We start from the raw sequence: 12,014 nt of genomic DNA on the forward strand, positions 1-12,014 counted from the left end.
GCTTGGGGAAACTTCTTAATTTAAATCTTGAAAAGTTTAAAGGTGTTCATGCCTTGATAATGACCCGTACAATAAACTTTTTTTTTTTTAACTCATTTGGGTTTTTAGCCCATACCACTTCCTTGGGTAATGTCACCTTAAGTTACTGTCTACTCAATAACACAATACATTCTTTCATTCACCATAAATTTGCCTCTCCCAATATAAAAAAGAAATTCATTAACATTATAATTGGGGGACCCACATGTTTTAGGAATTGAGATACCCCCCAGAAGTCAGTCATTTTTGCAGAGTTGACATCTGTATGTTTGCCTGTTTGTCATGTCTGTCACCCTAGGTCCTCTCTGAGTGCTTCTGGTTAGGACAATGATGATGACCATTTAATTAACACTGCACCTTCTAAGGTATTTTCTCATTGTTCATCTAAGTTGAGCTTTAAGAAGAATGCAATTGCCACTGTCCAGATGAGGGGAACATGACTTGCCTGAGGACACATCTATGACTCCAGATTCTGGCCTAGATTTTCCATGCCCCAAGTACTATGTCCTAGAGTTAGGAGCATGATTTTCTGGTTCTAGGTTCAGATTGCTACTCTGACACTTCTGAGGAGTATTGTTTGGGTAGTTTTATCAAAGTAAACAGGCTAGCTGTTCTTGCCCTGAAAGAGTGTTATGTGGATTAAGACTGATAGCCTTTGAGTACTGAGTTCATACGAACCACAGTTCCAAGTCCTTCATGACTTTCCTGAACTCTTGGTCATTTCTCTGCACTGTATAAGACACCATATGTCCATCACTTACAGCTATAGTTTGGGAAACACTCTTCTCACATTACTCCAAACTTTGGTTGCCCGCACAGGCTCTGTGGCCTAGCAACAACAGCAGAGGGTGCACTGGGCTCAAGTGAGTGCATGTGAAACATTTATCAAGAAGAGATCATATCCTTGGCTATTAAATATTTCAATAAGTTTGAAATAGCTGAAATCCTGTAAAATCTGTCCTCTGACTAAAATTAAATTAAGGAGAAATAACAGATAACTAGAAAATCCAAAAATATTTGGAAATCAAATGATGTACTTCAGGATAACCCATGGATCCAGAAATAAAATGAAATTAAAAGGGAAGTTAAAGTGTGAACCAGATGGAAATGAAAACACAACATGTCAGTGTTGTGAATGGTAGCAAAACTATTAATTAACTAATTAGATATAAACATTACAAACTATTATGCATCTTTAAAGAAACAGCTCAGGTGAACAGTGTAAGCTTCCAAACTAAAAGAATAGAGGAAAAGAAAAAAATAATAAATGTAAATGCAAAAATCATTGGTGTGGAAAGGAGAAAAAGCATAGAGACAGTCGATGTAAGAAAAAGTTGGTCGTTGAGCTCAGCAACACTAATGAGCATCAACCAGGCTGATTTAAAGGGACACTACAGAGTCAGAGCATCAGAACTTGAAGGGGTCCTAAAACAAACATTAAAAATATTTGAACAAATTTATTTCAATATATCTGACCACTCTGATGTAATGGACCAACCTCTTAAGGAACCCCAAGGCCAAGTTCACTCAAGAAGAAGCAGAAAACCTAAATACCTCAAGTATTTAAAAGAAATGGAATTTGTCCTCCCGAGCCTCCTTGTCACAAAACCAAACACCCCCAGGGTCACATGTGTTTAGTGCTAGTTCCACCTGACAGTTAAAGAGGAAATAGTTTAAATTCTATATGGTAAGAATTTCTCAAGAAAATCGAAGAGAAAACTTTCCAGCTCCACATGCTAGAGCAGCAGTATCCTGATTGGAGGACTATAAAAAGAAAATATAAAACAACAGCTGATTCCATCATGAACAGAGACGTGAAAGCCTTAAAAAGTGGGAGAATCAAGTTCTAGACTACGTACGAAGTATAACATATCACGTATTACTGAACATTATACCAGGAATATAAGGTAGGTTTAAATTTTAAAAATCAGTGCAATTATCCCTATTATTAGAGTAAAAACATAAAAACATACAATTATAAATGTTAATAATTGAGATAATATAATACCTGTGGTAAATATGACCAGTGAACTGTAATAGAAAGGAATTTTCTTTACTTTATAAAGAACACCAACACCAAGCATTCTGGGTCAGAAAGACTAGATTAGGAATGAGGTATGCATGTCTGCTTTCAACAGTTCTGTTTAAATTATACTGAAAGAGCGATAAGGCTAGAAAATAAATACAAGGAGACTAGGTAGAAAACTTAGCACAATAATTTACTTAGATTCTAGGGAGAATTTTAAAGATCAGAAGGTTAATTAAGTGAGATAATAGCATCACAAGAAAACATAGTTATGGATATTAAGTGATATATGCAATATCTGTGTGCAAACATACAAAAAGTCCCAACACATTCCTGAAATTATAGAACACTCACGAGGGGACTGGAGTAAGCCCTAAGTAGAAAGCTACACCATGAGCTAGTGTTGTACATGTGTTAACTGCCCAGGTAGAGCCATAGGCCAAGTGCAATCCTAATAAGATTCTGTCTCAGCAGTGTGTGTGTGTGTGTGTGTGTGTGTGTGTGTGTGTGTGTGTGTAAATGGACAAGGTTTTTAAAAATATTTTATGAAAAGACAAAATAACTAGAATAATAAAAAAGTTTAAAGAACAATCTTAAAGACGTCCCATAAAGTTCCGACAATCAAAAAGATATGGTATTAATAAAAGAACAGCTCTATAGACCCATGGAACTGAACAGAGATGCCAAAAATAGACCCACACATCCATTCCCACTGACTTTTGCTGAAAGTACAAAGATGATTAAATATTTCAAATAAATGCAAATGTGTCAAGATGATCATATGGGAAAAATAAAACTCAATCTGTATTTTATTGAATGTACAAATATTAACTCAGATTTAATAACAGATAGAAGTGTAACACCTCAAAATTTTTAGAACAATTAGGAGAAAACCCTTGTTGAGCTTACTTTCTTACAAAAACCCACAACTTAACCAGTAAAAACCTAGTAAGTCAGAAATACTATAATTATTTTTACAATATGCTGTTGATAGAATAAAAATAGACAGTAGAAATTGGGAGAAAATATTTGTAAATCACACATCTGAGAAAGGACTTGATCCTACATGTAGAAGGAACTATAAAACTCTAATAATAATAGGGTTAGTGAGGTTGGCTCAGTAAACGTGTTGGCGGCCAAGTCTGATGACTTGGGTTTGCTTCCTGGGAGGCACATGTTGGAAATAGAGAACTGGCTCTTGTATGTTGTTCCCTTATCCCCACAAACCAATATTTGTAATAAAACCTTAAAAGTGAATAATAAAAAATAAACCTAAACATATTAGAGGAAAGGTTTGAAAAGATACTTGGCCAACAAGATACACCAATAATAATTGCACATAAAAAGGTGTTCGATGTTATTAATCATCAAGGACCACTGTTAAAGAGACCAACAGCACCAAAAGCCTAAAAAAAAATAAGTTCTGGCAAAGATGCTGAGCAATGGAAATTCTCACACACTCACAGCAATGCAAAGTGGTCTGGCCACTTTTCACAAGAATCTGGCAATTTCTTAAACCATGAAACACACACTTATGCTGCCCACCAACCTCTTTCCTATATCTGTCCCATGTGACATGATAGCTGATGTTCACACGAAACGTCCATGACAGATTTATACAAAAGCGGTAAATACAAGACAGGAACAAGCGAGCAGACCGGGTGTGTCCATGCAGACACCACTGTGCAATGGCTGTAGTGAGCCACAGACACGCACCCCTAAGTGGCTGAGGTGTAGGTGCAGTATGGTGAGCCCAAATTAAATACTATATTCCAATCACATGGCGCACAGTTTATAAAAACAGAAAACAGATCAGGAACCAAAGCTGGGCGGGCATCAACCACACTAGCCCACAGAAGATGGTTGGAGGGCTAGAACTGTCTATATTCAGATTATGTCCGTAATGCTGGCTATGGAACAGCATGTGTTTGTCAGGATTGCTGAGTGCATTGAAGAGGATTGATTTGTTGTATATATGTTATGTTTCATTTGTTTGTGAGCACATGTATGTGTTTGTCTATGTATGAAGGCCAGGACTGAACCTCAGCGGTCATTTTCCAGGAACCTGTCTACCTCAGGTTCTTTTTGAGACTCCAGCCTGTCAAGTCATTGAAACGGTGGGGGCTCTTTGTTAGTACAGCACAACATATCTCCTGCTGAGTAACACTGCCACTGTCCTGCCCTCTTTAGAAAGTTATTTTCCCAAGGCTCTAAGAGTTTTTGGTTATAACTTTGGAACGTAAGAGAGAGAGAAAAGTTGTCAAGGCCCTTGAAAGCCAGTCCTGGAAGTATAGATAGCACTGGGTTGATGGTTGGCACTCTTCCATAGCTGGGCACTTAGGAGTGAGCCTTACACACCCATGAAGGGCAATGATCCAATGGCAGAGCTGTGCTGACTCTATGGTTGCCCCCCATGCCTTGGTATCAAGTCACTGCGTTCCTCCCTGTCAGCCTCTCTGCAGGCTGAGCCCTTGGGCAGCAGGAGCGTCCGAGCCCTTGGGCAGCAGGAGCGTCCGAGCCTTCTTGTTTGAGACCCTGTGCGCTGACTGGCTCCTGCACTCGCAAACGATATTTTCCTGTTCAGGTTGCAGTGTTCTGTGGAAAATGTGAAGCAGAAATTGTTGTGATAAGCCCGGAGCTGAGGGGCCTCAGGGGAGCCGCCCCAGTGAGCTGGGTCACCTCATTTCATGAGGGCCAGCCCTGAGGGAGGCTCCACAGGCTTAATTAAAGCCAGCAGGAGCCTGTGTGAAGCGAGGAAAGCAAAAACCCAGGGCAGCAAAGAGCAGCAAAGCCAAACCCACCTCTGTCAGTTAGAAAGCAACCCGGGAAGTCCTACACTCTTGAGTCCATTCACAATTCAGTGAATGAGCACAATGGACTAGGGAAGGGCAGCACAAGGGTATTGTGGGTAATAGACCATGGAGCCTGGGGAAGTGAGAGAGCTTGAGCAGAAAGGCAAGGAGATTGATCTAAGGGAGTCTCAGTGTTCCTTCTGGAAACCATAGGGTAGAGCTGGCAGCACTCTCAGGATAAGTAGCTGGGACTTCCTGGCTGGCTAGCCTAGCCTAATTGGCCATTGAGAGATCCTGTCTCAAAATGCAAGGCTTCTGTGGCATGACCTCTAAGGCTGTCTTCTTGCTTCGCTACACACACACAGCTGCACATGCACGCACATGTACACCTGCGCACATGTGTACCTGCTCCACAGACTTGCACAGACACGCAAACACACACACACATGTAGAAGGGACTGGGCTTGTCTTTTTCTAATGGCATCAGCCCACTGTGGCACTAGATCCTGCATACCTTAGTTACCAACCAAAGGTTCCACCTTCTAGCACTGCCGGGATAGCAATCAGATTCAACAAGAAGTTTGGGAGGATAGTCAGACCAAAGCAAGGGGCATTGAGACTGGGGAGGCTTCATGAGCCTTTTCCTCTACATACAGGGAAGTCCTATTTTTTCTGCCTAAGTGGGACCTCAGAAAAATTTAATCTTTCTTTTTGAAAAATGGTTAAAATAATCACAAAATGAATGTCAATACTCTTAATTTTGAGGCTAAGAATAAAGCCATAGACCTGAAACAATTTGCTCACATTCATGCCGAGTCTAGGGCCATGGTAGAGCCAACACCCATGTCTTCTGTTTCAGGTGAAATCACCTTGTTATCCAAAACATGCTTCTGGGCCAGAACTGGCTAGTATGTGTTCACGCCTGCCGAACTCAGGCACTGTGGTCCTCTCACTCCCGATTGTGAATGAGACCTCAGGATTTAGGCTAGGAGGAACTCTAGCCCCAGGAACAGGGTTTTATAGTTCACAAAAGAGGACATGTCCAGCTGGAGGCGCTCTTCCATATTGTACGGCCAGAGGCAGGTATAGAATGAGACCGTGGGAAGTCCAAGGACCACCCACCTCCATCCACAGGGCAGGGAACCCTGATTGCTCTTTGGGCTGACGAGGGAGGGGGATTTGGTTGGGGGAGAGGGAGGGAAATGGGAGGCGGTGGCGGGGAAGAGACAGAAATCTTTAATAAATAAATAAATAAATAAATTAGAAACAAAAAGAATGAGACCGTTCCCTTCCCCTCCAACTTTCCCCTCAATTGGGAATCTGTTCCTTCCCAGCCCCTTGAGCTATCTCCCCCAGGCCAGCCTCAAGAACAAGGTCCTGATTTCCTGTTAGATCCTGACCCCTTCCCCAGTCTATTAAGTCTGAACATACCAGCCTCAGAGCCAGCTAAGCATCCTTTTCCATTTCTGACGCGCCCAACTCCTGACAGCTGTGGCTTCCCCTCCCTAGCCCTTCCCCAGCACCTGGCTCCAGGCTGCCACCTTATGAGGACTCATGCCTGAGAAGAAAAGGTCATCTATTTCAGAGAATCACAGAAGCCTTCTGGGGCTCAAGTAGAAACGGCATGGGAGAGGTGGAGGGGATGGAGAGACACATCCTCTGCCCAATTCCTCAGCTCTGTGAAGAGCTCTTCAGGTCACCAGGCTGGAGGCAGAGGACTTGGAAGCAGCCTCTCTGGGAAGTGCTAGTTCAGCCACGGAGAGAAAGCAGTGGTGGCTCAACGTTCTTCTCCTTCACTAGACAATCTGACTCTCAGCCCACGTCTGTCCTGACGGTGTCCCTCAGTTTTGTGGCCCTGGCACATCTACACAGCACCAGAATAGCTCCTCCTGCAGCCCTAAATGTTTGCTGAATATTCAGTATAATTAGTATCTGTATGTTGCATTAGAATACTTTGTTCACACAGCATTTAATTTATATATTTTGTAATATGTATTAGCTCTTCGTTATATAATACCGATACGATATGTAACTTGTTATGATAATTATAGTGTGTGTGTGTGTGTGTGTGTGTTCCATCATTACATGGATTCTGGGGATCGAACTTAGGTCTTCATACCTGTGGGGCAAGAGTCTTACCCACTGAGCCACCTTGCTAGCCCCTGAAGTAGTTTTTAAAGCTCGAATGTACAAGCTCCTGACAAGCTGTGAAAACACTTAATGGCTATCAACAGGATGCTGCGTGTTGTGGCCAAACCAAACAGGCACCGGGGGCTGCAGGCTCAGCTTAGCTGGGAGCATCGGGCTGAGAGTCCTGGAGCTGCTTATTCTTGGAACATACCCACGGGTGTCCGAGCACTGGGAGGATGAATCAGAGGAGGTGCCTGCCTCTCACACGGCCCTTTTTATGAGCCTCGATTTACTCACCTGCAACAGAGCTGAGTAAAGGGGCTGGAGTAGTCCTCCTTCACTCCAGGCCTGTGAGAAGCAATTAGAGAAACATTGCAAAGTGTTTGCAAGAACAAATTCATCTGAAAAACCACTCGAAAGGGTCTCTGGGGAATGACAAACAGACTTTTACAAGTTCACAGTTACTTAGCTACGATCAGGTGATGATGTTTTATTTCAGGAAAAAGAAAACACCATGTGCTAGCCTGAGTTGCTCATGTTGGGCCCCGGTGAGGACTGTCTGGGGAGGAGGGCTGCTCTGGGCTGGCCCCTGGAGGAGCAGTTGCCCTTCCCAGCGGGCAGCATCCCTACCAGCATCCCAGGTCCTGCCATTTCCTTGTCCAGATGACACGCTTTTCCCGGTAAGCCCTTCCATGGCCCCCTTTGGTTTCATGTAGTCTTTCTAGTATTTCATGCACATCGAATTCATCTTCTTTTAGAAAAATTTTACAGGAAAATGTCCTGTAAGAACTTAATGTTTCTCTTTGACACAGCATAGGAAGTAGCTAAAAATATCCTCTTCTTTGCCTTGCGTTTTTCTAACTAGTTTTCAGGAATAAGAGGACCACCCATCCTAGTTAGCAAATATGACTCTCTCCCTCTTCCCTTCCCTCCCTCCTTCCTTCTCTCCCTCCATCCCTCTGTCTCTCCCTCCCTCTCTCCTTCCTTCTCTTTCTCCCTCCCTCCCTCCCTCCCTCCCTCCCTCCCTCCCTTTCTTCCTTGGTTCTTTTTCCTCCTTTCCCTTAAAACCATATTTTAATGATTTACTGATTTTTTTTTTTTTAGCTCTGGGGAGCCCAACTTGTATCTTTGTTTATAAAGCTGGAAGCTATTTCTATTTGGTGGTAAAAGTGACTTTGCTATCCTAACAACTTGGAGGAGACAGTCACAGATTCATGGTGTTTAATCTTAAAACTCATGTGACTGTGTTTCTCTAGATCTGAAAAGGACATTAACTTCGGGCCTCTGAGAATCACAGAAGCCTTCTGGGGCTCAAGTCTTGCTCGAGCAACTTGAGTTGTGAGAGTACTAAGGAAGGATAAATATAATTTCCCCCTTCAGTAATCCTGGCTTGTGCTGCAGCTTCTCTCTTCCTCTCTTCCTCCATCCTCCTCTTTTCAGTCATGGGAAAACTCAACCAAGGATACGAAACACAAGGCAGGACTGGCTATACAGTTATTGCTGTATTCTTCTGACTGGCCGCTTTTGTGGGATTATGCTTGCTCACAAATAAACACATCATAAAGCATCTTGAACTAGATCACAGTCTTTATTTCTGTCAGCAGTAGGATGCTTTAACTCTAAATCTGCACAGGGTCTCTTCAAGACAGACAATGGAAGTTCCTGGGATCGAAGGAGTTGGAATATCGCTTGCCCATCCCCAATCCAGGGTCCAGGCTGAGGACTGGGAGGAAGAGGAGGGTTGGTTGAGATTCTGCCCAGTTCTGGTAGATGAGACTCTAGGGACCACAGACTGTGCTGCTCTTAGCAATGCTCCCACCACCTCTCCCCGGCTCCTCCAAAGAGGTGAAACTAGGACCCTCTGATTCCTACTGGGCCAGCCCAGCCCCTGCCAGGACACCGCTGCCTTCCTCCTCAGCCTCCCTGTTGCTGAGGCTCGGGCAGATGGGAAAATGTCCTGAGACCTGGGAGAAGGCCAGGGGAGTGCAGGGAGCTGGTGACCTCACAGGGGAGGAGATCAAAAGAGACTGAGCTCATCTGACCCAGGGCCGGACAGCTGGACAGCTGTGAGAGCAGAGGGAGGCCTGAACCACGCCAGGCAAGGAAGGCGGAGGCTCTGGAGCCTTCTCCCAGCTCCAGGTGGTACCTGCTTTCCCTCACAGTCATTTTTATGTGGGCAGTTGGAGAGGGAGAGACAGGGTGGTGGATTCCCTGCTTGTTTTCCTTCTTTTAATTGATTTCCTGCTCTGTCCTTTTCTCCCACCTCCTCCGACTTTATAGGCATCTTGGGTTGTGCCGCACACCCTCCTCCCTGTCAGACTAGACTTCATTTCTCACATTCCACCCGGGCCTTGCTTCCTAGATCCAACTGCCCGGGTTAACCTAGGTGAGATATTAAACTTCCATCCGCCTCAGGGAATCAGCCATTGTCAGCCCCCGAAGCCCCAGCTCTCTCCCTGGTGAAACGGAGGTGATAACAGTTCTCATGGTATTTCCAATTAAAGATTCCTGACATGCTTCCAGCATCAGCCGGGCAGAGAGGAGGGTGACAGTGAACAAATGGTGACAAGGAGAGAGGAAGAGCTGGGGAGAGGAGGGGTGGTGGAGAGCAAGAGGGGGAAGGACTGACGGAGGCCAGAGCATGGACCACAGAGAGAAAAGACGGGCATGGCCAGGGAGCGTATGAAGGATGGAGAGGCCTGAGAGAGGCAGCAGGACCTGTCTGTGGAGAAAGGCAAAGGGCTCGGGCCCTGGTCCAGCTAGGACAAGAGAATCATCTGGTGTTCTCTCAGTTCCTCGATGAGCACAATGCAGCGTTTTAAGGTATTATTTTTTTTTTCCAGTATAGTTTTATTTGACTCACCAGAAGGCCCATCCAAATCTGTACCTGACGTCCTGCAGAAGGAAGGAAGGGGCTTCAGAGACCTAACCCTTTAATGAAAAGGGATTCTCTCCTCTCCTAGTTTGTTGGTCTCTCCACTGTGGAGAACCGTTCTCCGCAAGCCCTGACTCCCAGACAGGTACTTGACAAATACGTTTTAATGAAACCCATGTATTCAGCTGGTCTGGGAGAAGGCAGTCTGCAGGAAGAGAGTGGAATGAGAGCGAGAAGAGGAAGGGCAGTTATGTAACACTCCCAAACAACTGGAGGGAACACGCCATGCCACGGAGGAAGTGAGAGCAGCCATTTCACAAGCAAAGGAGCAAGCCAGGAATCCCGCAGGCACCCATTTTCACACAAATCATGCGGAGGAGCGAGTCACTGCCCTCAGGGACCCTGGCCACCAGAGAGTCTCTGTGGAAAGAGGCACACAAATGGTTTCCTGCAGTGTGGGGCCTGGAAGCAACCTAATCTCCCTCAGACCCTTCTCCTCAGGCATCTCAGAGGCCAGAAGAGGGCGCACTGCCGTGTGCGTGTGTTTGTGTGTGTGTGTGGGGGGGGGAGGTCTAGGTGATTGTCAATCTTTTATAAAGTTGGCAGTCAAGATTAACCATAGTAGATGGACCGTGGAGTTTGGCTCAGTTCTAACAGTCAAGGGAAGGCATTGAGGCTCTAGGAGTGAGGTGGGAATGCAGAGTCACAGGGTCAGGGAGCAGGGGGTGGGTGGTAAAGGGTGGCACAATCATGATCTCCTTTGTGAGGAGAGCTGCAGCACATAGGATGAGTAAGAGCGGCCCAGCGGAGGGCGCTGTGGCGGACTAACCGAAAGGTAGGATTGTGGGGGAGACAGCAGCAGATTCTGGAAGCTACTTAGAAACCAAAGTAAAGGGGTTCAGTGAGGAGAATAAGGATTCTCTGGGTTTTCTTCTTCCCCACTGGTAGAATACAGCTCTTTGAGGTAGATAACATTAAACAGTACCTGGTGTGGGAAGCAGATGATGGATTTTAGTAAGCTCTTCTGCATTTAGAAGAGACCTCCCTGCATATTCTTATCTTGAGCTCAACACAGTTCATCACTATCTGTGTAATTTTGTGTTTGTCATGTGCATTTTCCAGAAAAGTATTAGTTTCGTGAGGGTGAGACAGAGTCTGCCTTATTCTCCAGAAAATCTGCGAGGCTTGCCTTGCTGGCATCTGATGAATGGTTCATTTTGCACAGATGCCTTGGCCCCGTCTTGCCCATAGGGAATCTCCATTGGGAACATCGCTCAGCTCTGTAACCTCCACACATCCCAAACAGGATCCATTACTAGCTTCCCACACTGGGGTTGAAAGTTGTTGGGCTGGGAATCAAAAGATCTGGGTCGAAGTCCCACTAGTTACATATCATACTAGTACTAACAAGAGGTTTACCGGGGACCCAGACGTATGATTCTAAAAGTGCTAACTAGCCTGAAAGCCAGGCCAGAAAAACATAACCAGCCCAATGAACTGCAGTGAGTGTCATGTGTAAGGTGTTGGCACCAGAATTCCTGATGATGGCTCAGTTTTATTTCATTTCATATTTATTTTTAAAATTTTGTGTGTATATGTGTGTGTGTGCAAATGTACACACACATGCAGGGATGTATGCATATGGCTGTCGGTCCTCAGATGTCAACTATGTTTGTGTAAGACAGGGTTTTAATTGGCCTGGAGTACACCAAATACGTTTGCCTGACTGGCCAGTGAGTCCTAGTGATCCGCCTGTCTCCACCTCCCTGGTGCTGGGATTACAAGGCCTTGTCGCCAAACCCAGCTTTCTGGGGACCAGATCCAGTTAGTTGTTCAAGCTTACCAACTGGGCTATGCTCCAGCACCTCATTAATAATATTATTTTAATGATATAATACTAGAGGAACCTCAGAGCAGACTCAGGATCTCCAAGGAAGGTTTCTCCCGAAATATCCGTCTGCTTCGAAAAGGATTTCTCTAGGGGACCTTTTAAAGGCACTTGGACTTCAGCGCTCCCTGGGAAAGAGTCAGAGTTAAAGGCCTGGGGTAGAGCTTGGAATTGTAGGATTGAGGGAGAAGGCCTAACCTCAGCACAGAGTCTGTTTCTCATCTCAACCTGCAGTGTGACCATGGTAACCTCAGCACAGAGTCT

This window comes from Microtus ochrogaster, chromosome 5 (assembly GCF_000317375.1).
Source record: "Microtus ochrogaster isolate Prairie Vole_2 chromosome 5, MicOch1.0, whole genome shotgun sequence".
Classification (NCBI taxonomy): Eukaryota; Metazoa; Chordata; class Mammalia; order Rodentia; family Cricetidae; genus Microtus; species Microtus ochrogaster.